Here is a 21,548-nt window from a genome sequence, read left to right as displayed (position 1 = left end):
GATGTTGCAGTTCTGATCTGAAATACAATGTGGGAAGGCTTAACTTTGCTTCTTTTATTCCTCCTCCCCCCCAGGTGTAGTAGGGTAACAGAATGTAAAAATAATTATTATTACAAATGCTTGTAAATTTTAGATGGCATTTTTCACCCCTTGGAATAGGAGAATAGTTCTGATTACATTAAAAAAAAAAAAGTAAGAAAAAGGGGAAAAAAAAAGGCACAGTTGCAAACTTGCATCGCTATCTTTTACTACTTTTTAGCTGCTATAAATGCTCCTATAATGCCAGATTGCCAGATATTATGGTCTGATTACTGGATTTTCAGGCCTAACGATATTAATTTGCAAGAAGAATTTTATAATTATGTATATTCATCAATTCAATTCATGAAGGACAATGTGTGGCATACAGGAAATTAGAGCTGTGGAGATAAGAAACTCCCTCCCCCACCTAGCAACTGTGTAATTAGAAGTGCTCATTTAGTGGATCAGTTCTCAATTATCCGTTAAGTGTAAGTATTTGAGTTAGATATGTTCCCTTGTCTAACGTGATTGAACATAATTTAACTTAGAGTATGTGAGATGTTGGCTACTGAAGGCAAACTGACAGATGACACGTCTCATAAATTGTATTTGTGAATATGAATTTTTTTACATGTAGTCCATGCTTATTCTGAAAGGCAGTCAAAAAGTAAGAGTCGGGTATGAGCTAGGAGTGAGTAGATTCAGTATGGGATACTGCTGGGAATGTATCTTGTAGTTTGTTTGTTATAATGAGGTTTTGTTGTAACATACGCATAGCAAATTGCATAGCATGTGTCAGACAATTAATAGTGGCTATAACAAAGCTTTGTTTATGGGAAGGTACATAAAAAGGATAAGATGTTTCTAGTATTTAATTCAGGTACCCTGCAGTCAAAAGAAAAACTCAGAGTTTGATTGGGGGGGGTGGGGGGTGGAGGGAATGACACAAACAGCACAGAACCATCCATGGTATAAATCTGTTTGTGTGTGTGTAGAGTATTTTGTTTGTTTGTTTTTTGATGTGAGCTATCTCACTTGTTTTTGTCTATAAATCTTGCCATGAATGGCAAGAGGCTATAAATGTCACTATTGGTAGACTCCTTCTTTAGTTGTTTTAATATCTTAAGCTATTGCACTTGATAATATTTTGCAGTTGATTCATTTAATCTTAATTTTTAAGTGTTGTGAACACCAAATGGCATTACTGCGAAGTCAAGCTTTATCAATACAGAAACATTCTTGCAAAGTAATGTAAGAGTAATGTAAAAAATAAAATAGAGTAATGTAGAGTAATAGAGTAATATAAAAAATAAAATAAAACCTGGAGGTTGAATTTATAGCGTACTCATGACTTCATCCCATATGTATATTCTTGGAGCACAGTAAGGGTATTGTTCCCCAAGCTAATAGGGCATGTACAATCTTTTAAGCTTGAAGAGGGTTTTGGTTACTGCTGGTCTATGAAATTGGAGGCTTGTTTAAGAGCAAATGCATGAGACCTGGGCAGCAGGTGTCATGGACTGCCTAGATCCACCATTTTTTGGATGATGGCATGAGCATGTAGGTTCCTCCTCCCTGGAGTTCAGGCAAGACCAAAGATATTCATTCAGACTTCTCCTAAAATCCTTATTGTCCTTGGGGATGTGTGCTAATCTTGTTTAGCTGTCTGTTAATCTATTAATCTTATTTGTAAATGTGTTAAATATTGGACGGAACCTTATCTATAGCAGCCTTATCACAAAATACAGGCAACACCTGATAGAACATGGAGTGTTGGATAATTTAACAGGCAAAATCAACACTTGTATTAGAACTGTACATTGCATATGTATGATTATTCTTCAAAATTATCAGTGCCAAAGATTCAAACACTAAAACAGATGTTTATGTCTGTAAAACTAACTTTTAGGCCTAGAGTGAGGAAGTTCCCCTTAGAATGAAAATGCACATTTCCTTTTCCCTGTTATCAGTATTGTTCTGCTCTTTATGATACCAGCTGCTTTTTCCCTCAGATGGTTTAACTGTTTAATTTAATCAAATTAAACTTGCAGCAGCTGTTCTCAGTTGGAATATACTGCTTCTGTTTCACAACTAGAAAGCTCCTGAAACCTACTTCATTGTTGTTGACGACTTTTCTCCATTAACATTGACTTAGTAATAGATATGTCCTTACTTCATACAGAAGTACTTACAGTAGGTGAAGAGTAATGAATACAGAGGCAAGCTGTAAATTCATGCCACACCTTTAGCATACTTCCAGGGTGAAATCAAGTGACCCAAAAGCAGTGGGAGTGTGTGTTAAAGAAGTGTTCAGTAAAGCCTGGGGCAGGTTACTGGAACTTCACAAAATGTCTCCAGGTCTGTGGTGTGTATTGGATTGATTCAGACACCTCTCTTTCAGTTTTGATACTAAATTCACACCTAATACAAGAATGACATGAGAAGTGATTCTCAGATATTAACCCTGTGGGCCATTGGAGAACTTCTTGTAGGCTTCAGAAAGCCGGTGGTGGGTTTGTAGGGGTTGGGTTTGCTTTCCTGCTTGTCTCTGCCTGTCTCCCAAGTTCTGAATTCAGAACTATTTTTAGGTATGGTCCAGAGTATCATCCTTGCAAAGAAACAGATGAGTTTAGAGCTATGCAACAGCGAGGGTGTTTCATGATGTATGAAAACACACACATTTTGGTTCAAAACTACAATACTGTTAATTTTTAAAAAGTGAAGTGTACAGAAGGAAAGAGATATCATTTAAAAACCAGATTTAGGCCCAGCTATCGTGTCCTTCAACCCAAACCTTCCCTCATTCAATTAGTATAAAGTTAAGCATTGAAATAAGGAATTTATTTTATCCTACACCTTTTTCACACTACATACATAAAGCAGAATAATTAAGCTTTTTATTGGTCATTTGCTTTTGTTTTACACAGATTTATTTAATCTAAGTGGCTTTCAAGTGGATTCAAAGAATAAAACAAGCCTTTACTAAAGCACTTAACATTTTGGAGATAAATTGTTTATATTTTTTTTTCTTTTTTTTTTTTTTTTTTAAATAAACTTACTGATTGCTTAAAAGCAGTGTGATAAAGTAGGGCATGGTGTAGTATTCCTAAATAAGTTTGTCACCACTTCAGGAAGCGTGCTAATTTTTTAACCATGCTTTCATTTCTCCTCAGTGCATTTGTGTTTTTCATTTAAGATATCCAAAGAAACATTCTTTTGTATTCAGTAGGGGAGAACAAGGTGCACAATTCTTATATTGTTCTTTGATTGTGCAGTAGGTGATCCTTTGTTAGTCCTCTGAGAAACTTTTTGATTTTTTTTTTTTTCCTCTGGTGTTGTGCGTGTTAGGTGCATGTCTTTCTGCTTCCCTCTGCAGAGTAATTTCCTTTCTTGTTCCTGTAGCACATTCTGATACATAAAGTCATAGTGGTTTCATGATTAGAAAGTAAATGTTCTTTCATGTACATAAATGCTAGGTCAGGAAAGGGTATTTTCAGTATAAACAAATACCTTGCAATCAGTTTAACTGCTCTTTCTGTTGGTGGGGTAGTTGAAAATGGAAGATAGCAGTTTTGATTTAATGTATTTGTTTGAAGTCGTCTTTCTTTCTATGTTATTCAGCAATTTGATTGGGACTTCTGAAAAATTCAGTTTGAAAGCTGCAAATTTTTCTCACAATTTGAGGGTAGTTTTAGTCAAATGTGGTACGTCTTAAAAGTACTTCTGAATACAAACTGAAAAGAGGCATCTGTAAGGTTGTGTTTTACTGAGCAGCAGTTTTTAGGTGAAAGTCCAGTGAAAAGTGACTGCAAAATGGATGAAATTAACTTGATTTATTCAATGGAGTACTTGCATAATTTTTTACCGTACAACTCAAATAAGTGGGCAGTTTGCATGATTATGCAAAGCAAGGATGGATTTATTTTCCTTTGGGACTATTCCTTTATATGATTATCAGTCAATAGGGCTAATCCATGATATCTGGAGGTCATCATGTAAATGCTAATATCCTTCTGGATATTTCCAAACAAGACATTTCATGATAAATACATTATCCTTTTTCATGTTCTCCTGCCTTAGTTACCTTCTCCAAATCTGTATCAGCTGTCATGCTTCTGAAGAGTAATTCAGAGAGTAAGGAGGAAAAACTTTTATTTTTATTTTTTATTTATTTTTTCCTTCCCAGAATAGGTCACTACTTAGAAAGGTGAAGCACGTGGTTATGTAACCTCTATGAATATTTATCTTAATTAGATACTTTTTGATAAGCCTCAGATTCATGGTGCTGACAGAATCTCGGGCATGTTGCAGGAAAACGGGAATTAGGATAAAAGAAATTAGAAATTGAGAAGAATGGTTATAGATAAACATTCTGTATGCTGCAATGGAAGTGACTGAGGATGAAAACTACTAACATTCATATTTTAGAAAGCAGTTAGTCAAATATCTGGGCTTAAGGGTAAAAAATACTGTGATATGCAACAGCTAAGAGAAGCAGTTTTCATTTCATCTGAAAATATATGGTACCCTGCAACTTTCATTGTGACAATTTCACCACAGGGGGGAAAAAACCTCTCATTATCTGAGCATTGACATGCTTTGATTAAAATTTTAAAGATGTGTGACAAGTAAAAATTTTTGCACATTACTAGCATGTGGAGAATCTGCAGGGGGTTTGAGGACCCTTTTTAATAGACAGATAAACCTTTTTTTTAACTAGAACTTCTTAATGAAGATGTTCTATCTTCAGACTGAAAATTAACTTGAACTCCAGTTACCCTCGCACTTATGAGAGTAGTGTGTAGATTTCAACTTCCATAAACCAGATCTTCAGGTACTTAAAAGCATTTAGAAAACTTTTCTACTTACAACTTATTGCAAACAGGGTAGGGTCCATCAGAAGAGTTTCTAATGTGGAATCAGTGAGTGGATATATTTGAATCTTATATTTAATAAGTATGGTGTGGTGGAAATGTCTGTTCATGTCTTATCACAGCTCCTATCACTGTCCTCCTCTCTGGTTTGACTGTGTCTAGCTTTATTTTTCTTGGGAGTATTTGGGCTACTGGAGGTTGTTTATGTACTTAATGGATTAATTAAACAGCAGTCCTAAAACAGTAGCATTAATTTATTGCAACTTAAAATGCAAAGGATCTAAATTTGGGGTTACTCTATGAAATGGTGAAGAGATGCCAAGGATATTTTAGCAAGTGATGTTGTTTGAGGAGTGAAAGAACCAATACTAGCATTCACAGGAGCAGGGCTGATGCTACCACCCATGTTAGCAGAGGTTTTATGATTTGGTGTATTTTCCTCCTGGCCAAAAAAAACACTCTCAGATTTGTGAGTTTAGAGAGACACTTTTACTTAGAAGATGATAATTTCATTTTGAGAATAAAAAAGATTTAACTTGAAGTTTACAATGATTGAGACTAGATCATTCTGGAAAAGTTTTTTTTTTTTTTTTTTTTTTTTGTCAGTTTAATGTGAACACATGCGTATAATTTGTAAAAGGACTCTAGTCCATTCTTGGCTACAAACTGTCAATAGATCTGAGGTGCTGGTTTAAAAAACAAACAAAGAATAAACCAAACTCATTAACCTACATTGGCATCTGTATCTACATGTATAATAGTCGCACATTAGTGTTACAGGGACAAAATTTGATAATAGTATGTAGTTTGAGCTTTACAAACAATAAAAAGCAAAATGTTTCCCAGTTTCTAAAATGTAATGCAGACATTCTCCTCTGATCTGATGTACTCTTGGAAAAGTTAATTAAAGTGGTATTTTGATTTTCAAAAATAAACAAAATAAAAATCAATATCCTTTCAAATTAACACTTTGAGACTATTCAATGAATGTCTAAAGGAGAAAGAAGAAACAAATCCAAAGCAGATGAGGAAAGCTGGGAAATATAATGGAGTACTTGTCCTCTCTGCAGTAGTTGTGCCACTTTAGGTGCTTGACTATTTGGTAATATAATTATAGGGGCTGTTTGTGGTTTCTGGCTTTCCAGTAATGCAACTGAAGCTGTGGACCTCTGGAAATCTGAGATATGAAAGCAGACTAGACAGAGCCACTAAGAGAAGGTTTAGTCAGGAGGAACTTAAGCCCATTGGAAGACTTAGCAACAAATTTCAAAAATTCTGTGCAGAGAAAATATAAAACTGAAGAGGGGAGAAAGAAGAAGGGGAGTGAATGACTTGTTTGCAATTTAGCGTGAATCTGGGGAAACCTGATGTTACTGATTTTTTAAAAAAAAAAAAAAAAAAAAACTTACCAGACATCACATAATCAATAGGCTGTATCTCTATCAAATGTTCAGTAACAAAGAAAACATGAAAGTGCGGAATGACAGATGGAAAAACCCTGAATATATCAAATGTTTGACCAAGAAGTCTGATTTAATAAAACCTAAGGCTGAAGGAGGGACAAGGCTGAAGTGGGAAGAATTGGTTAATGAACTGTGATCTGCAATGGGAGAGGTGAAAGGGAGTTATTTTGTGGTTCTGTAAAAGAAATTCTGCAGAAGAATTTTAAAATTTGGAAATCCTTAATGGTGAGTCTCTGTCCTCTAAAAACCACAGCCTGTACCATAGATGACTATTCTAATAAGTCTTCTCATACCTCCAGGCTGCCTTCTCCACCCCAAAGTGAACCCTGCCAAATAACTGATATCCTTAGTAAATAGGAAGAAAAAGCAAACAAAAAACAAACAAAACCATGCAAATACATGGATGACTCTTTATATTACAGCTGCATCAAATAGTGTAACTTGTTACTGAAGAGTCTGGAACCAATCATATTGCTCTGAGGAAAGAATCCAGTTAGATTTGGGATACAGCCTGGTGTTGTAAAACTAGTAACTTTAACCTGCTTTTCTGATGTTAGATAGTATCTACTATGAAAATTCTAATCCTGACATGTTTTGAAGTATAAAGTCCTAACAGGGATGAAATTACTCTGTCCTTACTTCTAATTAAAGCTAATGAACTTTAATTGTGAAGTTGTCTTCACTAAGACTGTGCTGTGTGGTATTTTAGCAAGAGTGATCTATGTACTCTTAGAGGTGTTGTGAACCTGGCCTGTGCCTGCTGGAATGCACAGGTAGAAATTCAGCTTGTACAGGTGCCTCTGATAACCCTGTTCTTATTTTTCAGAAATTCTGCTCTTTGAGGAAGGTACAGCAAGATGTCAGATATACAGTTGCTCTGTGGATTGTTATTTGTTTTCTGCTTTCCTGTGTAAGGATGTCAGAAGTGTAGATTTTTATGGAAAAGGAAATTCATTTTTAATGGGAAAAAAACACCCAAGCTTTCAGGCAAAGCATCTAGTAGCTCCTAACACTGTATGTGCTTTTTTCTTTCTTTTTCTTTGCCATGCTAGGTTTTGAGTTGATGTTTTGAAAAATAAACAACCACAAAACCCCTCTCCCTCGGTAGCTCCTGTACATCTTTCCTGAATGCTAATAGGCAATTTCAAATTGTTCGTTTTCATTTATTGAGTTTTATTTGACACTCATTCAATAGCTTAGGATATTTCTATGCTTTGTAGTTAGCTGTAGATTTGACTACTGCAAAGTATTTGGTACAATATTCCAATTGTCAGCTTACCATCCCTTCCTTTTCCAGCTACAGATGTTTCTTTAAAATACTGATGCATCCTACTGACAGCCACACACCATTTTAGATGGACAGTGACTTAGCACCGTGTTTTGTCTTACTTGGTGCCCTCCCAAGAGGGGGACTGAGGCTTCCTGCACGGACTTTGGTCACAACCAAAAGGCTTTTCTGTTTCTTGTTGTTGTTTGGCTTTATTTTTAAAAGTGCAAGTAAACCACTATGTTATTTGATCACCAGTTCATCCAAACTTGTGTTCTTTTTTAAAGAACTGAAGTAGATTTGTGAAGTAGTTTGTTTAAACAGAAGTCATGCATTTGTTTCCAAATGTATTTAGTAATTCTTGTAGTATAATTGTTCTGTTTTCCCAGAACAAACTAGATTTCTATGTAGTTCTGTGAATTACTTTGTGTATCAACCTTCATAAAGATTAACACTGAATTAGGTATGTTGTTCCTTTTTTTTTTTTTGTAGAACCTGATGCAAGTGGTAGGAGACATAACTGTTATTAATGTAACACCTTGATGTTTTAGTTTGAGCTTTGAGTAATTTTCTTAAAATTATCTCCTGTAAGATTGACTTGGAGTATGGACCTTGTGTATTAAACATAAATGCAAATAATTTTGTTAGTCTTTCTGCAACAATTTCAACATATTTTTGGTGACCCGTTTGCCCAACTGAGTGTGATAGCTTCTTGCCATTGTTGCAGCTCAAGAGCTTTTCTGATCTACTTTAGTATCACTTAACCAGGCTTTTTTAATTTAATTTTATTATTATTATTTCTTCATATGAAAGCTTGCTGTGTTAAGTATTAACTGCCTCCTTTATGTAGCTGCTTAATTATGCCATCTCTTCCCTTTGGTGTTTTTAGAGTGCTACTTATCCTGAACCTTGAACAGAGTATATTTAGATTGTCCATTCTACAGCTTATTTTTTTAGGTGACCTGTTTAGTCTTTACCATATCTTTTATACACAAATTATATATAGCTTATATTTATAGTTTATTTTACACTAAACTTTAGATAGTATTACTCTACTGATTTGCAGTACTGTTTTGCCTGTTTCATAGTGCAGAAATAATGTGACTATTATTGCCAGTCTTACAGAGGGGCTACAATAATTTCTGTGCAATACTTGGGGTTAAATCAAGAGTTGCATTTTTTTTTTTCTTCTAAATTCTCTGAAAAACTGCTTTTAAAAGCAATTGTTTGTTGTTTCAACCTGATCTCCTTCATTCTTAATTGTGCCTTTTGCTCTGCCTATGTGCAGATGATTAAAATCTTTCTTTGTCATCTCTCTTCTTCCACATTTCTGTATGAATAATAGAACTTACCCCCCCCTTATTTTTGGACAAGTTATTGCAATCAGTGTTTTTCTGGTATGCTATAACATGACATGAAAAATGCCATATTTAGTTAAACCATATAAAAGCAATAGAACTCAAACATTAAGTAACTCAAACATAAAGTAAAAAGCTCAACAAGTACTAGAGCATTATAATGAGGAAAGAACTAAGCAGTACAGATGGGCATTACTTCAAGAATAAGGAAAGAACAGTGATAAATAGTATAGAAGTATGAAGGGTTTTCCTTCCCAACAAAAAAGCCTTAGTCGGATGTCGTCTGATGAAATGTTCTTTTGTTAGTTAGCATAATAGTTACAGGGGTTTGTTTCAGAACTTCTAGTAGTTAATGAAATTTCACCTTTGGTGAGGAAGAAGTAAATTAAACTGATTTTGCAAATGAAATCTGTCAAATGGTTTGTTATATCTTTCACATCAAGTGCATCAACTCTTCTTTTCCCCAGAAGAGGTTGACTAGGTTAATTTAATTATGCAAAAATGAACAGCATCTAGAAGCTACCAGATGCTTTTTATATATGCATATATTTATGGTGTGTGCGTGTGTATATATATATTTGTGGTTTGTTAATTGTAGTTACCTCAGAAATTGATGGAGTGAAGTGCACGTAACAGGGTATCTGGGAGCTGTTTTCCCCAGATACATACCACCTAAGGAAAGGCAAGTAGGAATGGGAAGCAGATGGAGGCCTGATGCCACACCAGAGGAGTCCTTGGCTACTGTGTCTCCCACCGGCATTCAGCTCAGGGATATGAAACTTGAGGGCAGTGGGCTTTCCTCTACTATGCAGCCTGCCAGGAGGGCTGATTCTGAGCGTGGGACAGTCTGCTGTTCCTCTGGTGAAACAGAAGGCTGCAGGGAGCAAGAGCCTGGCTCATTAAGTTCGTGGCCCACCATGTTGAACACCTTGCCTGCTGTTTGCCGTTTTGATCTTTGCCCTGCTGTGTGAGCAAAGGAGGTCTTCCTTTAAGTAGTATGCAATTGACTAAGGTTTTTACAGCTGCTGGGTAAGAAATCACCATTGTCTCCCCCATGCCCTGAAACTTTCTTTTGAGCAGGTTGAGCTCCATCACACCTTTGGCATATTTCCATACTCCAGGCTTTCTGCCTGTGAGAAAGCAGCTGCCCCTGAAATAGGACTGGAAGCATGGGCGCAAAGGTTGAATCTGAGGGCCTGCTTGATGGAGTGGTGTGTGTTTACTACAGTTTAGCTGTAGTTGTTTGCTTGTCTGTTTTTTAATTCAGTTTCTTAGCAGGTCATTGCATGTACAACTTCTGGTTGCACTTCGGAAGTCTAGGTGCCTGTGGTGTCTGGCCAAGGGCTGTGGGTCTGTGAGGTCCATGATTTGCTTCCTTACTAGGCTGCCCGTGGCCATTGGGTGGAGGGTGACAGGAGACAGAGCAGAGGTGATGGCAACTCTCAAGCTGCAAGACAAAAGAAGGGCCTTCAGTAGTAGCAAGAAGTGCTTTGATGTCTACCTTAAGTGATATTCCCTGGAGGTAGCCTAGCTGTTCCTAAGTTCAGCAGCGTTTTACTGATATGATGATGAGGGAGCAATCTAGTACAGCATAGTCCTGAACATCCTGAATCCTCCAGCAAAGGTGTCACAAGGAAATAACGAACTTCAATTCCCTTGCTGCCATCAGAAGTTCCAGAGCGCCTGCAGTACCTGGTATTTGTTCACCTTTCCTCCTTTTTACTGGAAAGGAGGAGCTTGGCGTTGCACACAAAGGCAGGCACTCCCTGGGATACTTGGTTTGTGCAGAGGGTCCACCCTACAGCAGAATTGACTTTTAAGCATTTCCAGATAAAGAGTGGCCAGCTTGAGGGATGGATTTCTCCAAACTGCAGTGTCTAAGGGCATCTGATCTGCAACTGCAAAAGCCCCAGAGTCTTTATCTGGTGGTTTTCAGCTGACTCTTCTCTAAGAGAAGTGCTCTGGTAGGTTTCCATACCAGTAGGTCAGTTTCAATTCTGGTAGATTTAAATGCGTTAAATGTAGTAGAATGTGAGAGGTAGTAAGACAAACTTGTGGATGAAGAATCTATCTAGGGTTAGTTGACACAAGTGCAAGTATGATGTCTGATTTAAAAAGTCCTTAAATTATGGATTACTCAGGACAAATATAAAATGATATTATCTATATATAAATATTTTAAACATTTGCTGTTGGCTACCAGGAGACACAGGATATTAGGCTGGTTTATTTTTGTTCTGACTCAGTGCAACTGTTCTTTTATTCTTGTGTACAGGTCTAATATAGTGGTGGTTGCACGTTTCTGGGTTTTGATTTCACCCCAGTAATAGCAAGTTGCATATAGTCTGGAAAGTAAAAGAGGAAGATCTGTCTATGGGAAATGGAAGTTTGATTTTAATTCCTAAAAAATGAAGTAACTCAGTAACACAACAAACCAGCCTGTTGAGAGGCCTTCATAACATCTGCATGACTAGGCAACATTGGCAAGAACTAGCGATTGTTCTTTCTGGTGACAGCTTGACTCTTTGTATTGAAGCTGAAAGTCCAAAACCTGACTGATTGCCAAGTCTTGTACCCATCCAGGCAGTAGGACAGCCTGACTAGCTGTTATCCAGCATGTAAATGCTTTTTTTTTTTTTTTTGGTGGTTTTTCTCCACCTTTGGAAAGGTAGCAATGAAAAAATCAAAAACTGCATTTATCAAAAGAAAGCTTCCGCATTTTGACAGTGGTGAAAATCAGTGTAATTTCACCTGTGCTATAAACTGGTGTAAACTGGTAGCTGAATGAAGCCCATTACCCAACTGAACCTGTAATTTTTCTGTTGTTTGTTTCTTTCACTGTTCCTGGAAGATTTCAGATTAATATCTATGGTTCATTTAGCAAATATGGTGTGTGGTTTTTTTCTTTACAGTAAAATTGAGGTCTATCTGTCCTGTGCACCCTAAAGACAGAGGCTTATCTGTGAAACCTCCATACAATTATTGTATAATGAATTTGAGCCAGTTCATTAAAAGTGAAAATCACCAAAGGGACCTTTTAGGACTAATCATGTATGCTGTACAGTTCAATGTAAGTACAGTGTAATCTGAGCAGGCAGATGAGACCTTGTCTCTGTGGTAATCTAATGTTTTTTAAAGTGTTAAATAAAAATAGGTTGGATGTAAAATTTCCTGTAATTTTCATAAAGCTACTTTGAATGAAGTTTTTTTTTCCCTTTTTTTTTTTTTTTTTTTTTACTTAGGAAAATTAACTCTTGTCAGACAAGTCTTTTTCTCTGACTTGGTGAAATGGTTAGTTAAATATATACCTCGTATTTGTGGCAGGTTGACTAAAGCTTGAAAGAATATTATTTGTGGGGTGGATTTTTTACTATTTCTTGTAGAAGTTCAGAAGCTGTCACATTTGTTTTCTAATTTTAAATAATTTCCTAGATTGTAAACGATGAAGTAAAACTTTTGCTGTCAAATTCACACTTTTTTTCTGAAAATAGCTGAAGAATGGGACTTTCTGTACAGGCTATTGGTAGAACACGGAGTCCGTGATCTTACAGGTTCTGAAAAACCTAAATCTCTAAGGTAGTAGTCACAGTGGCAAACTTGAGATGCTCATGTAGCCTAGACAGTCTCCTTGACCTTCCACACTTCAGAAGGCAGGAGAAGCTGTGATACCCTCTTGATAACTTTCAGCACACGTGTGTATAAATAAATACAAATGTTACGTTTCCATTATAAGATTATCATGAAGAAAAGGGAGAACAGCAAGATGGTGTGTTCTTGGTAGGAGGTTCAAACACAGAAACTAGAATTACAAAGAAATGTGCACAAGCTATAAGAAAGGCAATGTAATTGAATATGAAACATACTGAAATTCAATTCTAATGGCTACTACAATAAGTAAAGTATTTGTGCTTGTTTCTGGTTCTCAGCTGATTCCAGCAATGCAGCGAAATGACCTGTGTGTCACCGGTGACATTTCAGTGAAAATGTTTGTTCAAGAAACTCATTTGTAGTGGAAAATAAATAAATAAAACCTGAATGAATACTTCCCTGCTGTAAATATGTTTTTCAAAGTCTCCTACAAAGACATTTTTCATTGTTGTTTTGCCATGGGAACAAAAAAAAAAAAACCTGACTTTTTGTGCAAAATTGAAATATTTAGACACAAATACAAGGTTGATGCCCAATGGGAATTGTAGCTACTGCTTCAGGCATGTATCCTGATTTGTACATGCACTCCATCTCTGTCTGTGCTCTCCCTCACCCTCCCCTTCCACGTGTGTGAGCAGTGTACCAGGTCAGATTGCAATTCTAACAGGATAGCTTTCACCCACAGTCTCAGAAAGTTGAGTTGGAAATGTGGATGGGAGGAATGAAAACCAAAGCTTTCAGTGAGGCGTACAATAATATTTATTTATTTATTGTTCATTGAACTATTTCTTAAGCTTTTTTTTTTTTTTTTTTCCTGGTGGGGAAGAAAGAAAACTGGGGGAACATTTTAAAGAGGGCAAAGCGGAGTTGCAGTAGAACTGTGGAATGTAATTTGTAAGTTGCTCTTAATATCAATGGCTATGCTTCCCATCTGTTATGCTCTGGAGGCCCTGTCCCCAGAACTGTATCAGAGAGCCATTGGTGCGGAGATATGAAGATGACTTGTTAAAAGGAAATAATATCCCATGTGGCTTGTGTTTATTAGTCTTAATTTGTTGATGGTTTTACATAATTTTAGCTGCCCTGATAAGTGTCAGTATCATGAAACCCTTCTGTCAGAAAGGAGGTTTGCCACTTCAGCAGTATTAGTTTATAGCTCTTGTGGCTATGGGTGAAAGTAAAGGGACACATGAGGTCGTCTGCCCAGTTTCTTTGTCTCCTGAGATAAAACCCTGCTTCACTGCAATGTTTGTACATAGGTGAAGTTTTGTGTGGAGTTTCACAGAACCTGCTTTTCTAGCAAGCCATGCATCTGACTGGTGCACTTCCCATCATGTTGTTGTAGATGCCACTTTCATGCAGCATGTGAAGTGCCCAGCTTCACATGATGTACTAGTGACTAATAGTGTGCTGAGGACTCCCGTTGTCTGCAGATACGTATGACAGCAGTTTATAGCACTTTACATATTGTCCTACGGCTTACTTCTTTTACTCATTGGTTGCACTTCATGCACACAAGTACTTTACAATCTTGTGAGTGCTCAGGCTCACGTGCTCAGCCAGCTGACTGTTCTCACATGGTGCAAAGCACTTGGGCCTTTCCATCAGTCTGAAGACAAATCTTTCACTGAAGACTGGGCAGTGCTGAAAACAACCCTGTAGTGCCTGGTGGGGGCATCACACCAGGCTCGACCTCGCTTCTTTATTAGCATGCTCTTTTAAAATCTAATGACTCACACGTATACAATAAAAAAAAAAAAAGTGTAGCTAGGTATGTTTGTCAGTAATTTAGTGTTATCTATGATATGATTACCAGGCTGATAGGCAAAGACTTTGTTTCTACTGTCTGTGAGGCTGGGACTACCTTTCATCAGTTTCAAATAGCTTTCTGTATTGAGTGGCAAGTTGTGATATCAAATCCTACTGCTCTAGAGCACTGATAGGAAAACTCAATTAAGGCTCAGATGAGACGTGATTGAAATTCATCAGAAAAATCATTCTGACGAGGCAAACAGAAGTAGTATTTTTATAGAGATTTTCCCTGAATAATTTACTTCAGAGGTGGGCAACTGAAACATCATCAGAACAGTTTTATATTTATACTATAGCTGTTGTGATAGTTGGGGATCACTGAGTTCAAGACGTACTTTGACATTTGCCTGGATCATTACTTTTAATCAAAAGACTGGAGATGTACGTTAAGCTGGAACACATGCAGTGCAAAATGAGAAAACAAAACTGGTGTTGAGAAATGGATCACATACTTCAGTGCATTTCATAAAAGTTATATGTTTAGGCTGCATTTATTGGATTCCATACTGGAATTTGTAAAACAAAAAATAGGAAACTATATTTTTAGTTTAAATACAGATTGGCTCAGTGCCAGTTCTGACAAGCATCCACATCAGTTTAGTGTTGCTTAATACAAAGGTAAAAGTATTGTGTGAATCAAAGTTAATTCTGCTATGTGCAGTTAAACCCTGTACATTTATATTGGGAAATATTTTTTTTTCTCCATTAAAAAAGGTCTTACAGTTTTAGGTTGAAGCATGCTAGTGTAAATGGCAAGCATCAGGAAATTTTTATCCTTGACTATGGATGCTTCTTGTTGCTTCTGACACACCTGGTTCTGACCACAGCCAGGAATAGCATTCTGAACAAGATGCTCGTGCTCTTATCTGTTAAGAAATAGGGATGTGCTTCCTCTGAATGTCAGATTGCATAGTTTTTGTAGCTTCCACCCCTTTCCATGATATTGTTTCTAGGTTTTCTCAGAGTTTTGGGTCATGGTGTGTGTGTGTTTCCCTCCTTTTAGAAACCATTTTCTATGCTAGGTTTTCTTAGAGTTTTGGGTTGTGGTGTGTATGTCCCATACACACTTTTAGAAACTATTTTCTTTGCTGTGTTTTCCAAATGTAGTAGTTTGACACTGAGGTGTGAGCAGAACAGGTAGTTCAGAAAGTGATCTGAAATAGCCATTATTGCTTAGAAGAATGGAAGTGAAAGTGCCTACTGAGTAATAAAATTCACATGCTGTTTTGCTTTATAATACTTTTTATTATATCATAGGATCATTATCATATTCTAGCTTAAAATTAATGTTTTACACTTCTTGTTGCTCAGAAATTCAGATAATGATTAGAAACAGTCATCTAATTTCCAGGTTAAACATCAGTGGTAAATTTATATTTATTTCCTTTTATAGTAACACAACCCAGAAATCCCTTTTGCTGTCCACCATGTGGTATCTGTTTTAATTAATTTATCGTTCATATTTAAATGCAATGTCTCAGCCTTTATTTGAAAACCACTTGTATTCTTCTTGTGCTGTCTTGTAAAGCAGGCTTGTTGTCTTGCAGTTCTAGTAGATCTATCTCTTCCCACTGGACTACATCATTTTTCTGCAGAGGTGACTGAAATTGAGTGCTTGTATGACGACTGTTCATGTAAACACACAAAGAAATTGATTCCTACAGTATTATTATTATTTTCTGAGAGTTATTTACATTGTGCATCATATGATGTCATTGGCCTTTTCACGAACATGGTATGTTTATGACCTGCAGTTACCCTGCTTTTGAGTAAAACACAGACCTTTCTCCAGCTTTGATTTTATAACAGAGATGAACACTTTTAGTCTCCAAGTAGCCTGTTAGATTTACAACTTGAAAATATAATTTATGACTTCAATTTTCATCTTTCACATTTAATTCCAGTCCTTTAATTATTCCTCACAATTCTGTTTTCCAAGAAACTTCTTTGTACTTGTCCCATTCGCCTTGATTCATGAATATACTAAATGACATTCAGTACTTCAGGAACTTCTTGAGATGGTTTCTCCCAGCATTACGTACCTTCAAAGGAGAATGTCATCATTTCCTCCTTTAACTCATATTAAGAAGCTTGTTCTAATATTTATCTTCTACGTTTTGATGATTTACTGCTTAGCGCTAGAGATGTGATGTTTCATTTAATTCTAAGTAGAGAATATTAATGAAGTATAACTTTTTTTTTTTTTTTTTTTTTAGAGAACGCTTTCTAAGAAAGTCTGAATTGCTGATTTTTTTATTTTTTTATTCTCCAAAAAAACTGGTTAGGTAGGTATTTTATTTTTACTTCCCTCTTTCTCATTTTTTTTTTTATTTAATCTATGTTTTTCTTCAGCACTCATTTTAAAACATTCTGGGCTACTGAAAACATCTCTCCTTTTCCTGCTCAGTCCTGCTTTTCCTGCAGTAAAGGTGCTTTTTCAGTGTGATGTCATGTTTCACTAAATTTATTGTAAATTACTTGCTATTTGGCCTACAGTTTTATGTGATATTGTGCACAGTGTTTAAAGCTGTGATTGCACATCAGTTTTGGAATTATTTATACTTTACCTATCCCTTCCATTTCTTCCTCTGTTCAACATGATGTGCTGTACTGAATGTTGCAGAGTATTTTATTGTGCAGTTTGGATATATTATCTTTAGTTTATGCTATTTCACCATCTTGTATTTTTTACTTCTTTTTTATTACAATGTCTAAATCAGTCTCCATGTGTTTCTTGCCCTTTTTATACATTTCTTGATCTTTAAGCCATGCTTTTCTTTGAGTCCTTTTCTACGTTTCCTTAGAAGACCTTTGCATATCCAAATACTCTCTTAGTGTTTTATCAGTGGTGGTATTTTGGGACACGCTTTCCATCCAGTACTCATGCTCTTTTGTCTTAATAAAATTGTTTCCTCTTTGTTCTTAATTTCTCAATCCACACAGAAGACTATTTCTTCCTTTATCTGAGTTTGCCCTTTTGAGGGCAGTGAGCCCAATGGCTCATGAGAGTAACTACTTTTATACTACTCTTGAATTTAATTGGATAAGATTGTAATCACTCCAGCTGTAGCTACTCCATACAACGATTTTTTATTTTTAAAAAGTTATGAATTAAGAATAAGGTTAATAAAATTATCAGTTCAAGTACTACTTTTTGAAACCTGTTCTTGAAAGCTTACTAGTACATCAACGATAATTCAGAAGATAAATGTTATTAACTGCTATTGAATATTGAATGTTTTGGGTGCTGTGAGAGCTAGTTTGAAAACAAAGATTTATTTTTCAAGTTATGTCTTAAGGTTGTCTAGTTGTTTTGTAAACTATTATGTGTAATTAAACTTCTGGAAATTCAAAGATAGTCTGTTATGAAATAATTGTTTATAAAACATTTGTGCAGAAACAAGTAGTAGAATAAAGTTAATTTTGAATGGAAACACTGTAACAGTCATACTGATTTCAGTAAAACACATTTCAGAGGGGATTCATTTTCAAAGTAGTAACTCATGGAGGTCACAGGTCTAAGAAGACATGAAAGGCATTTAGCACCTCATTCAGTGAATGGACTGAAATATATTTTGCTATGCAAAGTCCTCTCTTGTTCCTGGACTTAATTCAAATCCTCTTGTTCCTTCAGCTTTCATTACAAACAAGTCAAACCTATATCATCAAAGTTCATGCATCAGCAAAGTATGTTTTTATGTGTGCAACTTTTTTCCTTAATACCTGTCCTTTCTACTTGTGATTGACCTCTACTAAAAATAAATGCAATAATATTTTGGCAGTGTAGTATATGAGGACAGTGAGGGTAATCGTTGCTCTAAATGTATTTGGGAGTTGAAAAATTCAGAAGTAAATTTTTCAGATATGCATGAGAAACAGCATGGAATTTCCCTGGTGAGCTCTTGTTTTCCTTTCATGCTATAAGTGAAAAATAAGTAGGACTCTCTACCAAAATTGAATTTTTTTTTTTTTGTTATAAGTATTGTTATCTTCACAACTGTGCTAAACTCTGTAAGAATGGGTTATCACCTTTGATTTCTCCATGATTCTTCTTTATCTTGTGAATAAGGATAAATTGCAGCTTAGCTTGCTACTTCTGGGATTGTTGTTTGAATCTGGTATTGCTAAGCTGCATACTATATTCAAATTATGCATCTCTTTCAATTATGTTCAAAGAAGCAGGCTTTCTACTCTTTCATTTTTGATTTTTTTTTTTATTTTTATCTTAGTGTATGTATGTTAGGATGTGTGTGTTTTCTTCCAACTTCCTGATATTTGTGACAGTCTTGACTTCTCATGTCAACATTGTGAGAATCTAGTCATGACCACGGGATGTCTTGGTATTTCTTATTCCTTCCCTATGTACAGCAGTCACCCATCACATTAATTCTTTAGTGAGCTTGCCTGCCTGGTTAGAAGTATACTCCTCCTTCTCCCGTGTTTTGAAAGACCAGGGAAAATTGTCTTCTATTTGTGATAAATAATTTTTACTGAACTTTTACCTCACACCAAAGAGAGCAATTTTATTGCAGTGATGTAAGTTGTTACATAAAGACTGATTCATACCTGCTGCATCTGTGGAAAAACTGCAGCATGAGAGTGCGCAGGGTTGCTTTATTCCTTTTAATCTCATGGAGTGTTTCTAACTTAATATTAACATAATATTTATTGAATCATTATTTCTAGGTGATAGGAAAAATACTGACAGCAGTCTTCATAAAGTCATTATCAGTTAATCCTTTATGACTTCAGGGTAATAACGTGAAGTGAAGGTTTCATGTATTTCACAATTCAGATTTTTTTATGTGTAATGAACAGGGTTGTAAAATGAAAAGGTAATTCACTAATATTAAAAAAGCTGAAAACAATGAATAATGGGCTTTTAATATACAGGTTATATAAGAAAAGTTAAAGGTCTTTTCTGCTGAGTAAGAGTTGACAATATTAAAATTAAAATTTTCTAACTTCAGGAGGGTCAAGGATGTGGATCAAAACCTACTTCTACATCTTAGTCTCTAAGTTAACTGTGATTTTTCTCTTGCAAAACTGAAAATATGAAGATATCCAACAGCATTTAGGATTTCCACCATTTAAATTATGGAGTTTAACTTGGGCTTGTCTAAGGCTTTTTTTTGTAATTTTTTGTTTTTGTCTCTAGTAACCATTAACTGGATTTAATTCTTTTGATTCTTCCTGGAGACTTTCAGCACTCACCAGTTCACAACTCTGAGGAAGTTGTATCCAGATAGTCTACATCCAGTTTAGGATTCAGCTAGTCTTGGGGCTTGATGCTATCAAGACTGCATGCCTTTTTCCTGAATTTGTCTCCTGGTCTATCAAGTGGGAATTTGAAGAGAAGAGACATAGTCAGTTCTGTTATTTCAGTGTCATATTTGAGAGTGGATATGAGCCAAAGGACTCGAATTATTCGTCAACAATGTAAGTTGTAACTCACTGGAGTGGAAAACCATCTTCCTGTGTTTCTTGTTTCTCTAAGTCAAGAAGAATCACAAAATAGTTGAGTCTAACTCCCTTGCTCCAAGAAGGTAGCCAAGGACTGCTTTCCATCTCAAAGTATGAACACTCAACAACCTTTTTCATTGTTTGGCCATCCTCATAGTAAAAATGTGATTTCTTTTGTTCAGATGGAGTTTTTTTTTTTTTTTTTTCAATTTGTTGTTTTTATTTTGTGCCCATTTCCTCTTACCCGTTTGTTCACTGGGCACTGCTGAGGGCAGCCTGTTGCCCTCATCAACAACAACAAAAAGAGGCTGGATGAGGTAGGAAGAGTTTGTGCTATCTAGCATTGGAGAAGTTACAAATCTAAAGGACATCTCTGAAATTTGTGGGAATCCAGCTGTTTCAGAACTTGAACAAACAACTTCAGTGCCCCAATACCATCTAAGATCCATTCTAAAAAGGACAAAGAGGTGGGGGAAAGAGTTCCCCATTTTGTGATTGACTTTATTGTGGTACTCCTTCTGAAATACTTTGTCAGAATTTCTAATCCATTTATCTCTGCAGCATTTTAGTATGAAAGATGCATTAAGTGTATCCAGACACTGCATAATGATTCCAGATGGATTATTGAAGGCATGCAGTAAGCCTATTTTATGGGGCTCACTAATCAGTTTCCTTAAAAAAAACATGCAGTAACCCCTGGAGATTCACTTGTCTTCAGGCACATGTAAGTGACCTCATGGAGAAACATCAGTGTATTTTGTATTCTGTACCTGTTCATGTGTCAGCAACTTCAGCTTCAGTGGTTGACAGTGTAACCCCTTTATGTATCAGTGAAAATTGATTTTTCACTTACCTAAAACATATTTTTATTTAAAACATAAATTAAAAAAAATCCTGCTGCTACAACTACATGAACAATACTTTCAGTAGTGTTACTAGCTATGTTGCTTGCTTACTACCTGTTAATTTTTATTTTATGGTGTGACATTTGCAGTTTTCATGCTGAACTTCAAAGCTCAGGATCCACCAGTCTCCAAGTCACTGACCTGAGCTGTGCAAGCAGTTTTATTATTTCATCTTCTGTTTTTTGAACTAGCAAAGTTCTGGATATTTTAAGGAGAGGAACTATATATGCTTTGCTGCTGCTGACAATATTTTGAAGAGCAGTATCTACATGTTTTCCCGTCATCTTGCCAATTGGTAGGGGGGCAGGAGTTGCTGTGTGTGGTGTCCCTAATTACTTTGCTGTTGCAGTTTAACACTCTATCTGTCCTGCTTGCTGCCTGCCTGTTTCCTATCACAGTAGTCATTTACACTTCATACTATGGAAATCTAACAAATCCTCAGTGTATATGGCTGATCTATGCACAGCTGGTGTAACAGAAGATTAAGTTGCCCATACACTAAACTGAATGATTGATAGCCAAGGCTTTCATCTAGCAAAGTGCAGTTTTGTTACATAATTACAAGAATTATGTGCAGCACTAAATCTTTTCCCTGACTATAAATTGAAGGGTTGTTCTGACTGAGTTATGAAAGAAATTATAAACTAATTTGTGGAAACAACATCTGTTGTACCCAGGAAAAAAAAAAAAAAAAAACTCTTAGAAGAAAGAAAGAGAATTTATTTCCCTCTGTTTGT

The 21,548-nt window shown here is 36.0% G+C and overlaps 1 long non-coding RNA gene across 1 annotated transcript in view; it reads left to right on the top strand.

Moving 5' to 3' along the window:
* Window positions 1–21,548, top strand: part of LOC118160667 — a 32,468-nt gene that overhangs the window by 312 nt on the left and 10,608 nt on the right. The window contains exon 2 of the long non-coding RNA XR_004747620.1: window positions 2,282–2,386. This is a non-coding gene — a long non-coding RNA (uncharacterized LOC118160667). The remainder of the gene's footprint in view (window positions 1–2,281; window positions 2,387–21,548) is intronic.

The sequence above is a fragment of the Oxyura jamaicensis genome, chromosome 1, assembly GCF_011077185.1.
Source record: "Oxyura jamaicensis isolate SHBP4307 breed ruddy duck chromosome 1, BPBGC_Ojam_1.0, whole genome shotgun sequence".
Lineage (NCBI taxonomy): Eukaryota > Metazoa > Chordata > Aves > Anseriformes > Anatidae > Oxyura > Oxyura jamaicensis.
This window is presented reverse-complemented; position numbering and strand designations above follow the sequence as displayed.